Source organism: Herpailurus yagouaroundi, unplaced genomic scaffold (assembly GCF_014898765.1).
Source record: "Herpailurus yagouaroundi ecotype Mexico unplaced genomic scaffold, PumYag 64825, whole genome shotgun sequence".
Classification (NCBI taxonomy): domain Eukaryota; kingdom Metazoa; phylum Chordata; class Mammalia; order Carnivora; family Felidae; genus Herpailurus; species Herpailurus yagouaroundi.
In genome coordinates this window covers 23,107-36,143 of record NW_024418083.1, presented here as the reverse complement: position 1 = coordinate 36,143, position 13,037 = coordinate 23,107, and the positions used below count along the sequence as shown (strand labels likewise).

Below are 13,037 nucleotides of genomic sequence, written 5' to 3'. Positions count from 1 at the left end.
ACTTGGAAACTCCTCTGTGTTAAAACCTGGATAAAGCCAGTAAAGAGAATTTCTATGATTTCAATGGTCCACATTGTGTGGGAATTATAAAGGACCAATAAAAAACACTTGTCTTCCCTGCCTAGGTTCAGAACCAATTGAAATATAAATTTAAGAATCAGATAGATGGAGACCGAAGTATCATCTTCATTACTAATAAAGATGGTTGGAGAAGATGGTTTTAGTGTGGACTCTCTAATGCTGGGCTCCAGAATTAGGCAGACTTACCTAGGCAATTACAAGCAATGCTGAAAAACAGAGACTCCAGGCCAAAAGTAGGCCCCTTATTGCATGGCAAGGAGCTGATCAGAATGCATGTTCTCTATAGGCATTCAGACTCCTGGGAGAAAAGCAGAGAGCAAAGGCCTGAGCCAAGTACATTCAGATATTTCTCTCAAACATACTAATCTTACAACTCATTCTTCCTCACTTGGGCAGAAAAGAAGGAGTGCTAGTCTACTTGAAGTTCTTCCACATGGAAACATGAGAAGTAAAGATTAAGTGTTCCCTCTAACACAGCTCAGTGATAAATTCAGTATTTCCATTTGCTTGAAGCTGTCTGTCTCTTCAGGACCAAAAATATCACAATTTTGCTATAACAAAAAAAGCTATTAGGATATTTTAGGAAGACTTAAGTACAGTGCAGATAGCTTAATTTCATAGATCATAATTAAAGATACATCAGCGAAGTATTTAAAAAACCTCATCTAAATGCTGTAACAAAATATGAATAAATTCTGCTTAAAGGCAAATGTACCAAAAAGAATCCATTCACAACTATTTGCCAAGTAGGAACACTAAATATTGTACCTTTTGAGCATGATATGTGCCTCTACTTACTAGAGTTCTGAAATGAGGCTTCAGGTTAGAAATTTCTCTATATTATCTGAGTTCATGTAATATCCACATGTTGGGGACAATGGAAGGGAGAAAAGAGAAAATGAGGAGTTTTCAGGGATGGGCACAATGTGTAAAATTGTAGATGATCTGGGCCATGTGTTTGATGCAGAGATAGGGAGAGTATTGAATGACAGTGGGATAGTGGGAGTGATGTGAGCAAGGTATGTGTGATAGTCATGGCATTGGGGACAGTGTGAATAATGGGGGAGAATAGTATGAAGTCACTTTGAAAATGAAAGGGGAGCAATGTGAATAATAGTGACAGGACAAGATCAGAATGTATGTGATAATGGGTAGTTATGATCAGTGTTGTGTGTCATACTGTGGAAGATGAGAATTGTGTGTGCGTGTGTGTGTGTGTGTATGTGTATGTGTGTGTGTGTGCTTGTGTGAGAATGTGAGGAGGGAGAGAAAATAGTGGGAAAGGACACAATGAGAGAGTGGGATTATTGTGTTTAAAAATGTTGATTGGGTATTTCAAGTAGTAATAGGAGGATTTATAAAGACAGTGGGTGGAATGGGGAAAGTTTATGGGTTGGTAGAAGACAGATACATAGTGGAAGTGATAGGGTTAGTGTTTGTGTGTGTGATGCTGGGGAAAATGAGAAGTGTATCTACTTTTGGGAGCAGATAGGTGCAGTGAGTATGAGTGATAAGGGGAAATGGAAAAGCGTTACGATAATTTGGAATGTGGACATCATGAGTGTCTGGGGTTGTTGAATAAAGTATATGATGGGAAAATGCAGAGTTTCGTATGTCAGTGATGAACAGGAAGAGTATGTGTGTGACAGTAGAGGTGACATGGGTATTGGTTGTGAGTGTGTATGATAGGGAGATGGCATGAGCATGTGGGAAAAATTTGGTAGATGATGAAGGTTTTATAGTGGGGATATGGACTATGTATGATAGTGGGTGTGGTTAGAAACTGTTAGTGTAGGTATTGAGTGATTGTAGGTGTGATTGTGAATGATGTTGGTATGTGTGACAGTGGGGGGATGATTAGAACTAGTTGTATTTGACAGCGAGAGTCATGGTACTGTATAGACATTGTGTATGTGATAGTACAGGATAGGACTGTACATACAAAAATGAGAGTAATAGAGATAGTGTGCACGCTCGTGGGATAGTTTGGGGAATTGGGACAGTGTGGAGAGATCATAAGTCATAAATCATAGTCATTAGTCATAGAGGGAATCATGTGTGAATAAAATAGTCTGTTAAAGACCGTGTGTGTGAGAGAGAATGAGACAGAAATTTTTCATGTTTTGTGATGGGCATTTGGAATTGCATTTGGATATATAAGTAACAAATCTGAAAATGAATTGTTTAAAATGATTAGGGGATATTTTATCTTATCTAAAAACCAGTGAATTGAAGTCCAGGGCCTCCATGATTTCATCAATGTCTCAGGCCTCTCACACATGGTTTCATGATCTTTAGCACGTGGCTCCCATCTTTCAGGTTCCTCATGGTTGTAGGATGCCTTCTACAACTCCATCCGTCATTTCTGTGTTCCAGATAGGATAAGGAAGAGGAGAGGACAAAATACCTTGTCAGTAGAATTAGTCTCCTTTATATGGAGCTTTCCAAAAAATCTTACCCAACAATTTCCACTTATATCCATTGGACAGAAATGTCACATATGGCCACCACTGTCTGCAAGGTGTCTGGGAAATGTAAGTTTATGGCTGAGAATGTTGTCACCTATAATAAAAATCAAGGTTTATTTCGTAAGAAAGAACGTTGGGTAGGATGCAGCCAGTAGAAAAGGAGAATGTTTGCAAATATGGGAGAGAATGTACAATTAAAAGATCAGAATCCCATGGGTAACAGATAAAGGCAGGATTCAGGGTATAGGGGCACTATAAGACTGGCACAGTTTCCGATGCTGGTGATACCATGGTAAACAAAAATAACCATGTTTTCTCTGCCCTCATGGAGCTTACTGTCTTGTGATTAAAGACAGACATTAATCACAGACCCAAACATTTGTGAGGCTGACATTGTCAGAAGTGTTGTGAAGTATATGGTTCTGTGAATAGATTTAAAGAGGGTTTGACCTACCCTGGAAGGCCAGTGATGGAGGAAGTGACAATTGAACAGAGACCAGAGGGCAGATTCAGAATTAACTGGTGGAAGGATTGATGGATGGTTGGGATGGAGGAAGAATATTCCCAGAAGAGGAAATGGCATAAAAAAAGCACTCATATGCTCTATTTGTTTTTAAAATGTATTTTATTTTTATTTCATTTAGAATATTTGCTGTTGTTATGTGTTCTTCAAGTTCACTAATCTTTACTAGTTAATTCCATCCAGAGAATTTTTCATTTTGAATATTATGGTTTTTATTATTAGACATGATTTGCACCTTATTAAATATGTCTCATTTCTCTACCTAACATGACCATTCTTCTAGTTTTTTGCATATAAGGAACACAGTTGTAGTAACTTTTTAAATGAGTTTGTCTGCTAAATATAACCTCTATGTAAGTTGTGGATCAGTTTGGATTTATTTATTTATTTGTTTGTTTATTTATTTATTTATTTATTTATTTTCCTTACGATGGGTCACATTTTTCTGTTTCCTCACATGCCTGGTTATTTATTTACTTATTTATTTTTGAATGCCAGCCATTATGAACTTTACCTTTTGAATTTTACATTTTGGTGAAATTTTGGTAAATTTTTTTACCTTTTGGTGCTAGATATTTTTGTATTATACATCGTCTTGAGGTTTATTATGTGATGTAATTATTTGGTAGCAGTTAAATCTTTTTTGAGTCTTGCTTTTAAGATTTGTTAGGCAGGGCCACAGTAGTGTTTTGCATAAAGCTAATTATTCCAGACTACTAAGGCAAGGCCCTTTTCAATACCCCATACCTCATGAATTATGAGTTTTTCTGTGCTGGATGGTGGGAACAGGTGGGAATAGGCATGATCCCCAGACCTGTTTGATCTTCTGACACTTGTTTCCTCTAATCTTTTCAGGTGGTTCTTTCCCCAGTATTGGATAATTTCCTTATATGTATTAAGTGATCAATTTTCTGCTGAATACTTGATAGCAATCTTTCAAAATTCTCCAGAATTCTCCTTAAGTGCAGCTCTCTGCTTTTTGGTATTCTGTTCTCTGAACTCTAGCCACCTTGGTCTTTCTGATCTCATCTCTGTCACTTACAACAAAGGAAACCCTCTGGGTTCTGATTGCATTCTCCTTCATTGCACCACAAACTGGAAACTCTCCCAAGTTGTAAAGGCTCACCTCATCTCCCGCCCCCTTCATCTCTCAGGAATGACTATTTTTCACTGACTGATGTCCTATGTCTTAAAAACAATGATTTCATATCTTTGTCCCTTTGTCCCTTTGTCCTTTTTTTCATGTTTTTGTCATGTTGGAGGGTAAATCCAGTCCCTAGCTTGCCTCTTAGGAAGATATGTGGTGGAAACTTGTTAGATAATCCTTTCCTTTTCTTTTTCTTTTCCTTTTATCTCCTCCTCCTGTCTTTTCCCTTGAGCTTGCAGATATAAGTGACAGTTTTACTTCTAAAAATTTCATTATCAAGATGAGGAGGGAGAGTCTGAACAAGACAAGAAACATTCAAAATCAGGGATTTGGAGAAGATTTTGGATCACAGGGAGTATGAACACATATTCCAAGGGTAACTCTTCATGACTTCATACTTAAGAAACTTCTGAATATAAAAATAAAATTAAAGAGGAGATTAACCTCCTTTCAAAGGATGGATGTTTAAGGCTTGCAATAGATACAGGACTTGGCTCCAAGCCAGGGAGCTTCCAAGACTAATAGTAAGTGTTAGGGTAATTGTGCTCTAATCTCCAACAATGTCCTACATAAGAATGAACCCATACATAGGACAGGAGCCCATGGTGTGGATCACAGGCTTATAGCTTTACCCAATTTCAGAGATTATAAATCACTAAGAAGGTTATGATGGTGAGAAAACATGTATAAAGAACAAAAAGAGCTTTAGCCAGGCTTCATATTTTGTTAACATCAAAAAATTCATCAGTAGAGATAAACCCTACAAATGTAGTGATCGTGGGTCTTTGAACCAGAGTTCAAATGTTAATTCAATATAGTTGAATAAATGGTGAAGGGAACCTATAGGAATGCAGTCAATGTAGAAAAGCCTTTAGGAGCAAGTGAGACTTGAGTTTAAAAGTCACATTCAATATCCTGCTAAATTTGTATTGTTTCTTCATGCTGCAATGACAGAAATAGACTTCTGCCATTGTTTAAACATCAGAACAATTTAGATTTGCATAATTCCCCACTAAGAACAAAATCTTCATAGGTAAGTTACTGAGGAAGCATAGATTATTTTAGGCACTAAGTATGCATTTCTGAATTACTTTCCATAAAAATGAATATTTATTTGGCTTTTGAATAGGTAAGGACACCCCTAGCATTTTTTAAAGAATGGAGTAAATGACAGTGGAAAAGAAAGTAATAGTTTGCATGTTTTCCTTGATCAAGAATTCATGAACAAAATTAAGAGGCAAGCCACAACCTAAAATAATGTATTTGCAACAAATATGATAGACGGAAGGTTAATATCTTTAATATTTAAAGAACTCTCACAGAAATAGAAATGACTAAAGAACATTGTAAGTGTGTTCCCCTTCATTAATCATAAAATACAGTTTAAATCAATTAAATATTTTGCCTATCAAATCAGAAAATATTTTTTTAATTTATTTAAAACATTTTTTAACATTTATTTATTTTTGAGAGACGGAGAGAGACAGAGCATGAGCGGGTGAGGGGCAGAGAGAGAGGGAGACACAGAATCCGAAGCAGGCTCCAGGTTCTGAGCTGTCAGCACAGAGCCTGACGTGGGGCTCAAACCCATGAACTGTGAGATCATGACATGAGCTGAAGTCAGACGCTTAACCAACTGAGCCACCCAGGTGCCCCAGGAAAGATATTTTTAAAACATACTTAATATGATCAAGGGTACATGAGAACTCATATGCATTACTAGTGCTGATAAAACTTTCTGGAAAGCATTTTGGTATTGAATAACAGCCTTAAAATAGTTTATACCCCTTTGACCTAGTAATTCCATTTCTAATAATATGCTATAAGGAAATAATTGGAGATATGCACAGAGCTTTGTGTGGAAAAAAATCACCACAGTGATAATCTAATGAACAAAAATAAATGGAAGCAACACCCTGTTAATCAGCTGAGTAGGTAAATTTATATAATGGGATATTTTATAATTATAAAGAAGTTTGCAAAGGCTTTTTAATGTCTTGGGAAATCTTATGTCTGAATAATTGTTATGTAACATTATCCGCTAAAAACAATCTCAGGTGCAGCATATTAATTATCATTGTCCATGTGGAGGGGTGTGTGTGCAATGTTGGAATTGGTATGGACCATTTTCCCAGTGTTTTTCAGTTGATCCTCGTTTCATAAAATGAAATCAGAAAATGCCATAAGCTGAAGTGTGTGATGACTTAAGTCCAGCTCCCTACCTGTTACAGTTGTTGGTAATGTTTCATGATTCTCAATTTAGGTTGTTTATAAATTTTATATTGATGGTGAGCATTGAAGATACATATGGAGCTAAGTCATAACCTAGGTATCTAAGAACATTCAGATATACCTGTGGATTTTCCAGTGCACATGACAGAGGGCCTCTAAGTCACAAGATAACAAAGGCTCATATGGTAAGATTTGAAATATCAAACACCCTCAAACTGCATGGAGGTTCTACTTACAGGCTTCCTCCTCTTGTCTCTTCTGATAATCTTCTGCTTTTTAATGGAATGTTAATTGCTATAGGTTATGGGAGTGAGGAATTAACTGGAAGGGAACAAGGAATTGTTCATTGTGATGGAAGATGTAACCTATTTAAATTTATGCCGAGATAATTTGATGTAATCTTGAGATGTTACTTTCCCTGCTCTCATGTTGCAAATTGGCATCGAAAACTCAATAAAGTATCTTAAACTTGTGCAAGTCTAACTGGACTCAGTTTTGTTTCCATTTGACTGAGATGCATTAGTCCTTGAAAATAAGTAATGCATGTGTTTTTGCTCATCATTGTTTCCCCAGAATTTATCACAATGCATAGCCACTTAGTAGGCATACTTTAAAATTTCTTTTACAATTCTTACACATATACAAATAAAGGAGATAAAGTTAAGTTAGCTCCCACCCAGAAAACGTGAAAGAAGGATTTAAGAATTCTGTAGTGCTCACTTTGAACCACCATAATGTTTTTGTAATTTAATTTTTTTTTCATTTTAATTCCAGTATAGTTAACGTACAGTGTAATATTAGTTTCAGGTGTACAATATAGTGATTCAATAATTCTATACATTGTCTGTGCTCATCATAAGTATTTTCTTTAATCATTATCACCTATTTCACCCATTCCCCCACCTACCTCCTCTCTGGTCACCATCAGTTTGTTCTGTATAGCATAAATATATATATATATATATATATATATTTATATATATTTATATATACTGCATCTTCTTTATCCATTCATGTATTGATAGACACAATACAGTGGGCTGTTGCTTTCATAATTTGGAAAACTGCAATAAGCATAAGGGTGCATATATCCCTTTGAATTAGTGTTTTTGTATTTTTTTGATAGATACCCAGTAGGAAGCACCATAATGTTTTATGTTTGGGTCTCAATGTATATAGTACCTATGCAGAAGTTTCAAGAAGGACCCATTATTTCATAGGATTATTCTATCATTGACTTAGAAAAGGGTGTTGTAGTCTCATGCTATGATTTTGTTTTTATTATTTCTTCTTGCATATCTGTTAAATTATGATTTGTATATTATTTATATTATCCAGTGAACTTTTCATCTAAAGTAATGTTTTGGCTTAAAGTATTATGTCTGCTCTTAATACATCATCTTTTGTTTATTGTATGCCATAACTTATTCCATCCTTTTGTTTTTATCCTTGATATATGTTTGTGCTTGAGATACTTCTCTTTTGTATTGCATGCAATGGAAAAATGTATTGCATAAATTTCCTTTGATTAAAGCACCACAGAATATCGGTAATTGCAGTTTTGATTTCCTCTTTGAAGGAAAGCTTCATTTATTCCCTCTCCAATGTACTTCCTGTAAGCTTCATTTATTCCCTTTCCAATGTGCTTCCTGTCTATGTAGTTCCAAGTTTCTGCCCTATACCATTTTCATTCTGCCCCAAGAAAATCTTTTAACATTTCTAGTAGGGTAGATCGACTGATGGTGAATTCCTTCAGTTTTTGTTTGTCTGAGAAAATATTTCTCCTTCACTTTTAAAGGATACTTCGCTAGATATAGAAATGTAGGGGCACATGGGTGCCTCAGTCAGTTAAGCATCCGACTCTTGATTTCAGCTCAGGTCATAATCCCATGTGGTTTGTGATCAAGTCCCACATCAGGCTCTGTGTGCTGACAGTGTGGAGCCTACTTGAGATTCTCTCTCTCTCTCTGCCTCTTCCCCACTCATGAGGCTCTTCTCTTTCTCTCTCTCTTTCAAGATAAATAAATTAACTTAAAAAAAGAAGTGTGCATCAGTGTGTTTTTTCTTTAATGTTTTAAAATATTTCCTTCCACTCCCCTTGCTTACATGATTTCTGATGAAAAGCCTTCAGTAATTCTTATCCATGTTTCATTATAAGTAAGATACTTTTTTCTTCTAGTTTCTTTCAAGATTTTCTCTTTGTCATTGGTCTTCTACAGTTTGTTTTTTTTTTTTTAATTTTTTTTTCAATGTTTATTTATTTTTGGGACAGAGAGAGACAGAGCATGAACGCGGGAGGGGCAGAGAGAGAGGGAGACACAGAATCGGAAACAGGCTCCCGGCTCTGAGCCATCAGCCCAGAGCCCGACGCGGGGCTCAAACTCACGGACCGCGAGATCGTGACCCGGCTGAAGTCGGACGCTTAACCGACTGCGCCACCCAGGCGCCCCTGGTCTTCTACAGTTTGAATATGATGTGCCTCAGTGTAAATCTTTTAGTATTTACCTATTTGGTGTTATTTGAGTTTCCTGGATCTATGATTTGTTGCCTTCATTAATTTTGGAAAATTCTTAGCTATTATTATTTGCAGTATTTCTTCTGCCCCATTTTTCTCCCTCTGCATTCCATATATGCATATGTTGCATCTTTTGAAATTGTCCCATAGTTCTTAAATGTTCTATTTTTTAAAGTTATTTTTCCTTTTTAACTTTCAGTTTGGGAATTATCTCTTAATCTACCTTTAAGCTTTCCTCAGTTGTGTCATCTACTAATGAGTCCACCAAAGGCATTCTACACTTGTTATGATTTTTTTTTCTAGAATTTCCTTTTGATTCTTAGAATTTCCATCACTCTGCTTACTTTACCCATATCCTTTCATGTTTGCTTTTTTATTATTAGATCCTTTAACATATTAATTACAGTGTGTTAAATTCCCTGTCTGATAATTCAAACAGCTCTGTCATATTTGAATCTAATGCTTCCTTTGTCTTTTCAGAGCTTTTCTTCTTGCTTTTTGGCATGCGTTCTAATTTTTTGTTGAAAGCTGGATGTGATGTATTAGGTAATAGGAACTGAGATAGATTGGTCTCTAGTGTCAATCTTGCTAGCAGCTGGGCTTTGTTTAAAGTTTCTTTTAGTATTAGGTGCCAGAGGTTCCATATTCTTCTTGGATCCTTCATTTTGTTTCCTTTCCTGAGTTTGGGCTTCCTTAGAGAGTCTTTGTCTTGCAGCTCATTCAGCTATAACCCACTGTTAATACACTTAAGCCCTGTTGGTGTGGTGGTATGGTATGGGATAAAAGGGAGTGTTTTATAATATTCCAATTAAGTCTCAGAGTTCTAGTGGGCCTGTGACCTTTACAGGTATTTTTCTTGTGTAGTCCCCCTCTCTGTGCCCCTACCTTAGGTGAGATAGGAAAGCTAGAGGGGGCTGGAGTGAGAAGGATGTCCTTCCTACATGACTCTGGAACAAGGCTCTGGTGGTCCTTTGTCCTGGGAAGTAGGCCTTTGTTATGGAAAAGGCTTTGGGCATACTTCATAAGGATATTCAAAAGGACTCTTTCCCTCTTCCTGCCAGGGCCACAAGGGTGTCTTTTTTGGATCTGCACTGTGAGAACCTGGTGAGATTCCTGGAAATAAAGCCCGTGAAAGTGTGCCTGCCCCTAAGACTAGCACTCCCGAGAGTTTCTCACTTTCACTCTAGTCCACATTCAGCCTCCAGCAGCTTGTCAAAATTATCAGTTAGGTGTCCCTACAAGTTTATAGTTCTAGTGGCTTCTGTTTCAGGTAAGCATATCTCATTTGTGACTCTGGATTTGCCTATCCCTCATGATTTCAGGACGGTGGTTTGTTCTGAAACCTCATTTCCCTGTTGGGTCCAAGAAAAGTCATTGATATTTAGTTTGTTTAGCTTTTTGTTGTTTTAGTACTTCTTTTCAAGGCTGTTCTTCACATTGATTGTGTTGAGAAGAAAAGCAGAGACGAAACAAGGAGTCAATAAATATTGTGGATTCCTGAAAACCAGAGAAACCTAGGCCCTGTATTTCAGGGGTGGGAAGAAACCCCAGGTAGGTTTGCCAAGATCTTCTAGCAATGTGGCCTAGTGCTTCACTTCCTGGGTAAGGCCAGGAGAGATCAAAACTACAAAATAAAAATAGTTGTGTGGTGTCTATAAGGATTTTGAGCTTTAGGCCTCCCCACATAGTCTCTCACAGCTCAGGGTATCATAGGAGTATAAGAATATGTTAGACAAAGACAACATCACAGAGATAAACAGTCCCCAGCATATGATAGGAGCTGCAGAATATTTCCCATGTATACGAATGGTATATGACACTCTCAGAGAGTAAGACCCCAAGAGGGTTTTGTAGTAATGAATGATGCTTAACTCAACAGCTACCTGGTTGGACAGACATTGGTAAACCAGAGATGACATGAATGCCAGAATGGATATAGTATACTCAACAGTTATCACCCATTCTGATGTTTTGACACTAAGGTCCCATAACTTAACACACAACCCCAAAGAAAGGGTCGTAAGGAGAACTCCATACTGCTGAAGATTGAGTTTTAACCACTCAATGGATTGGGAAGTTGAAATAGAATTTATAAATTGAGTTACAGAGAAAAACAAAACATATTTCCTGTATACCTGAATTCATCAGATAATATCCATACCTGATGAACGACCAGCAGCAGAGAGTACGTGATAAATGCTGAGTATTCCAAACAAATATATCTATTCAAAACATGAGACACATGGCTCTTACTAATTGAAAACCACAGTGGTCTTACCTCAAGGCAAGAGTGACATCATGTCAGGGGACAGGGAAGATGGCGGCGTAGGAGGACGCTGGGCTCACCGTGCGTCCTGCTGATCACTTAGACTCCACCTACACCTGCCTAAATAACCCAGAAAACCGCCAGAGGAGTAGCAGAACGGAGTCGCCGGAGCCAAGCCCAGACAAGAGGCCCACGGAAGAGGGTAGGAAGGGCGGCGAGGCGGTGCGCGCTCCACGGACTGGTGGGAGGGGCAGCTCGCCGGCCAAGCAGAGCCCCCGAGTCTGGCTTGCAAAAAGCGGAGGGGCCTGACGGACTGTGTTCCGACAGCAAGCGCGACTTAGTGTCTGGGAGGTCATAAGTTAACAGCTCTGCTCAGAAAGCGGGAAGGCTGGAGGACAAAGGGAAGGAGAGCTGCTGAGCCCCCTGACGACAGAGCTCAGGTTGGTGGGGAACAAAGGCACTCGCCAGCGCCATCTCCCCACCCATCCACCAGCCAAAATCCCAAAGAGAACCAGTTCCTGCCAGGGAACTTGCTCGCTCCGCGCAAACACCCAACTCTGAGCTTCTGCGGAGCCAAACCTCCTGCAGCGGATCTGACTCCCTCCTGCTGCCACAGGGCCCCTCCTGAAGTGGATCACCTAAGGAGAAGCAAGCTAAGCCTGCCCCTCCTGCCCCTGTGCACCTTGCCTACCCACCCCAGCTAAGACGCCAGATCCCCAGCATCACAAGCCTGGCAGTGGGCAAGTAGCCCAGACAGGCCACCCCACCCCACAGTGAATCCCGCCCCTAGGAGAGGGGAAGAGAAGGCACACATCAGTCTGACTGTGGCCCCAGCGGTGGGCTGGGGGCAGACATCAGGTCTGACTGCGGCTCCGCCCACCAACTCCAGTTATACACCACAGCACAGGGGAAGTGCCCTGCAGGTCCTCACCACGCCAGGGACTATCCAAAATGACCAAGCGGAAGAATTCCCCTCAGAAGAATCTCCAGGAAATAACAACAGCTAATGAGCTGATCAAAAAGGATTTAAATAATATAACAGAAAGAGAATTTAGAATAATACTCATAAAACTAATCGCTGGGCTTGAAAACAGTATAGCTGACAGCAGAGAATCTCTTGCTACAGAGATCAAGGGACTAAGGAACAGTCACGAGGAGCTGAAAAACGCTTTAAATGAAGTGCAAAACAAAATGGAAACCACCACGGCTCGGATTGAAGAGGCAGAGGAGAGAATAGGTGAACTAGAAGATAAAGCTATGGAAAAAGAGGAAGCTGAGAAAAAGAGAGATAAAAAAATCCAGGAGTATGAGGGGAAAATTAGAGAACTAAGTGATACACTAAAAAGAAATAATATACGCCTAATTGGTATCCCAGAGGAGGAAGAGAGAGGGAAAGGTGCTGAAGGGGTACTTGAAGAAATAATAGCTGAGAACTTCCCAGAACTGGGGAAGGAAAAAGGCATTGAAATCCAAGAGGCACAGAGAACTCCCTTCAGAGGTAACTTGAATCGATCTTCTGCACGACATATCATAGTGAAACTGGCAAAATACAAGGATAAAGAGAAAATTCTGAAAGCAGCAAGGGGTAAACGTGCCCTCACATATAAAGGGAGACCTATAAGACTCGTGACTGATCTCTCTTTTGAAACTTGGCAGGACAGAAAGAATTGGCACGAGATTTTCAGGGTGCTAGACAGAAAAATATGCAGCCGAGAATCCTTTATCCAGCAAGTCTGTCATTTAGAATAGAAGGAGAGATAAAGGTCTTCCCAAACAAACAAAAACTGAAGGAATTTGTCACCACT

General features: G+C 38.9%; 1 protein-coding gene across 2 annotated transcripts in view; it reads left to right on the top strand.

Annotated features, from left to right (window-relative positions):
- The window catches only part of MAGED1 (MAGE family member D1), a 66,460-nt gene that overhangs the window by 37,347 nt on the left and 16,076 nt on the right, over positions 1–13,037 (top strand). The gene's annotated exons all lie outside the window — the stretch shown is intronic.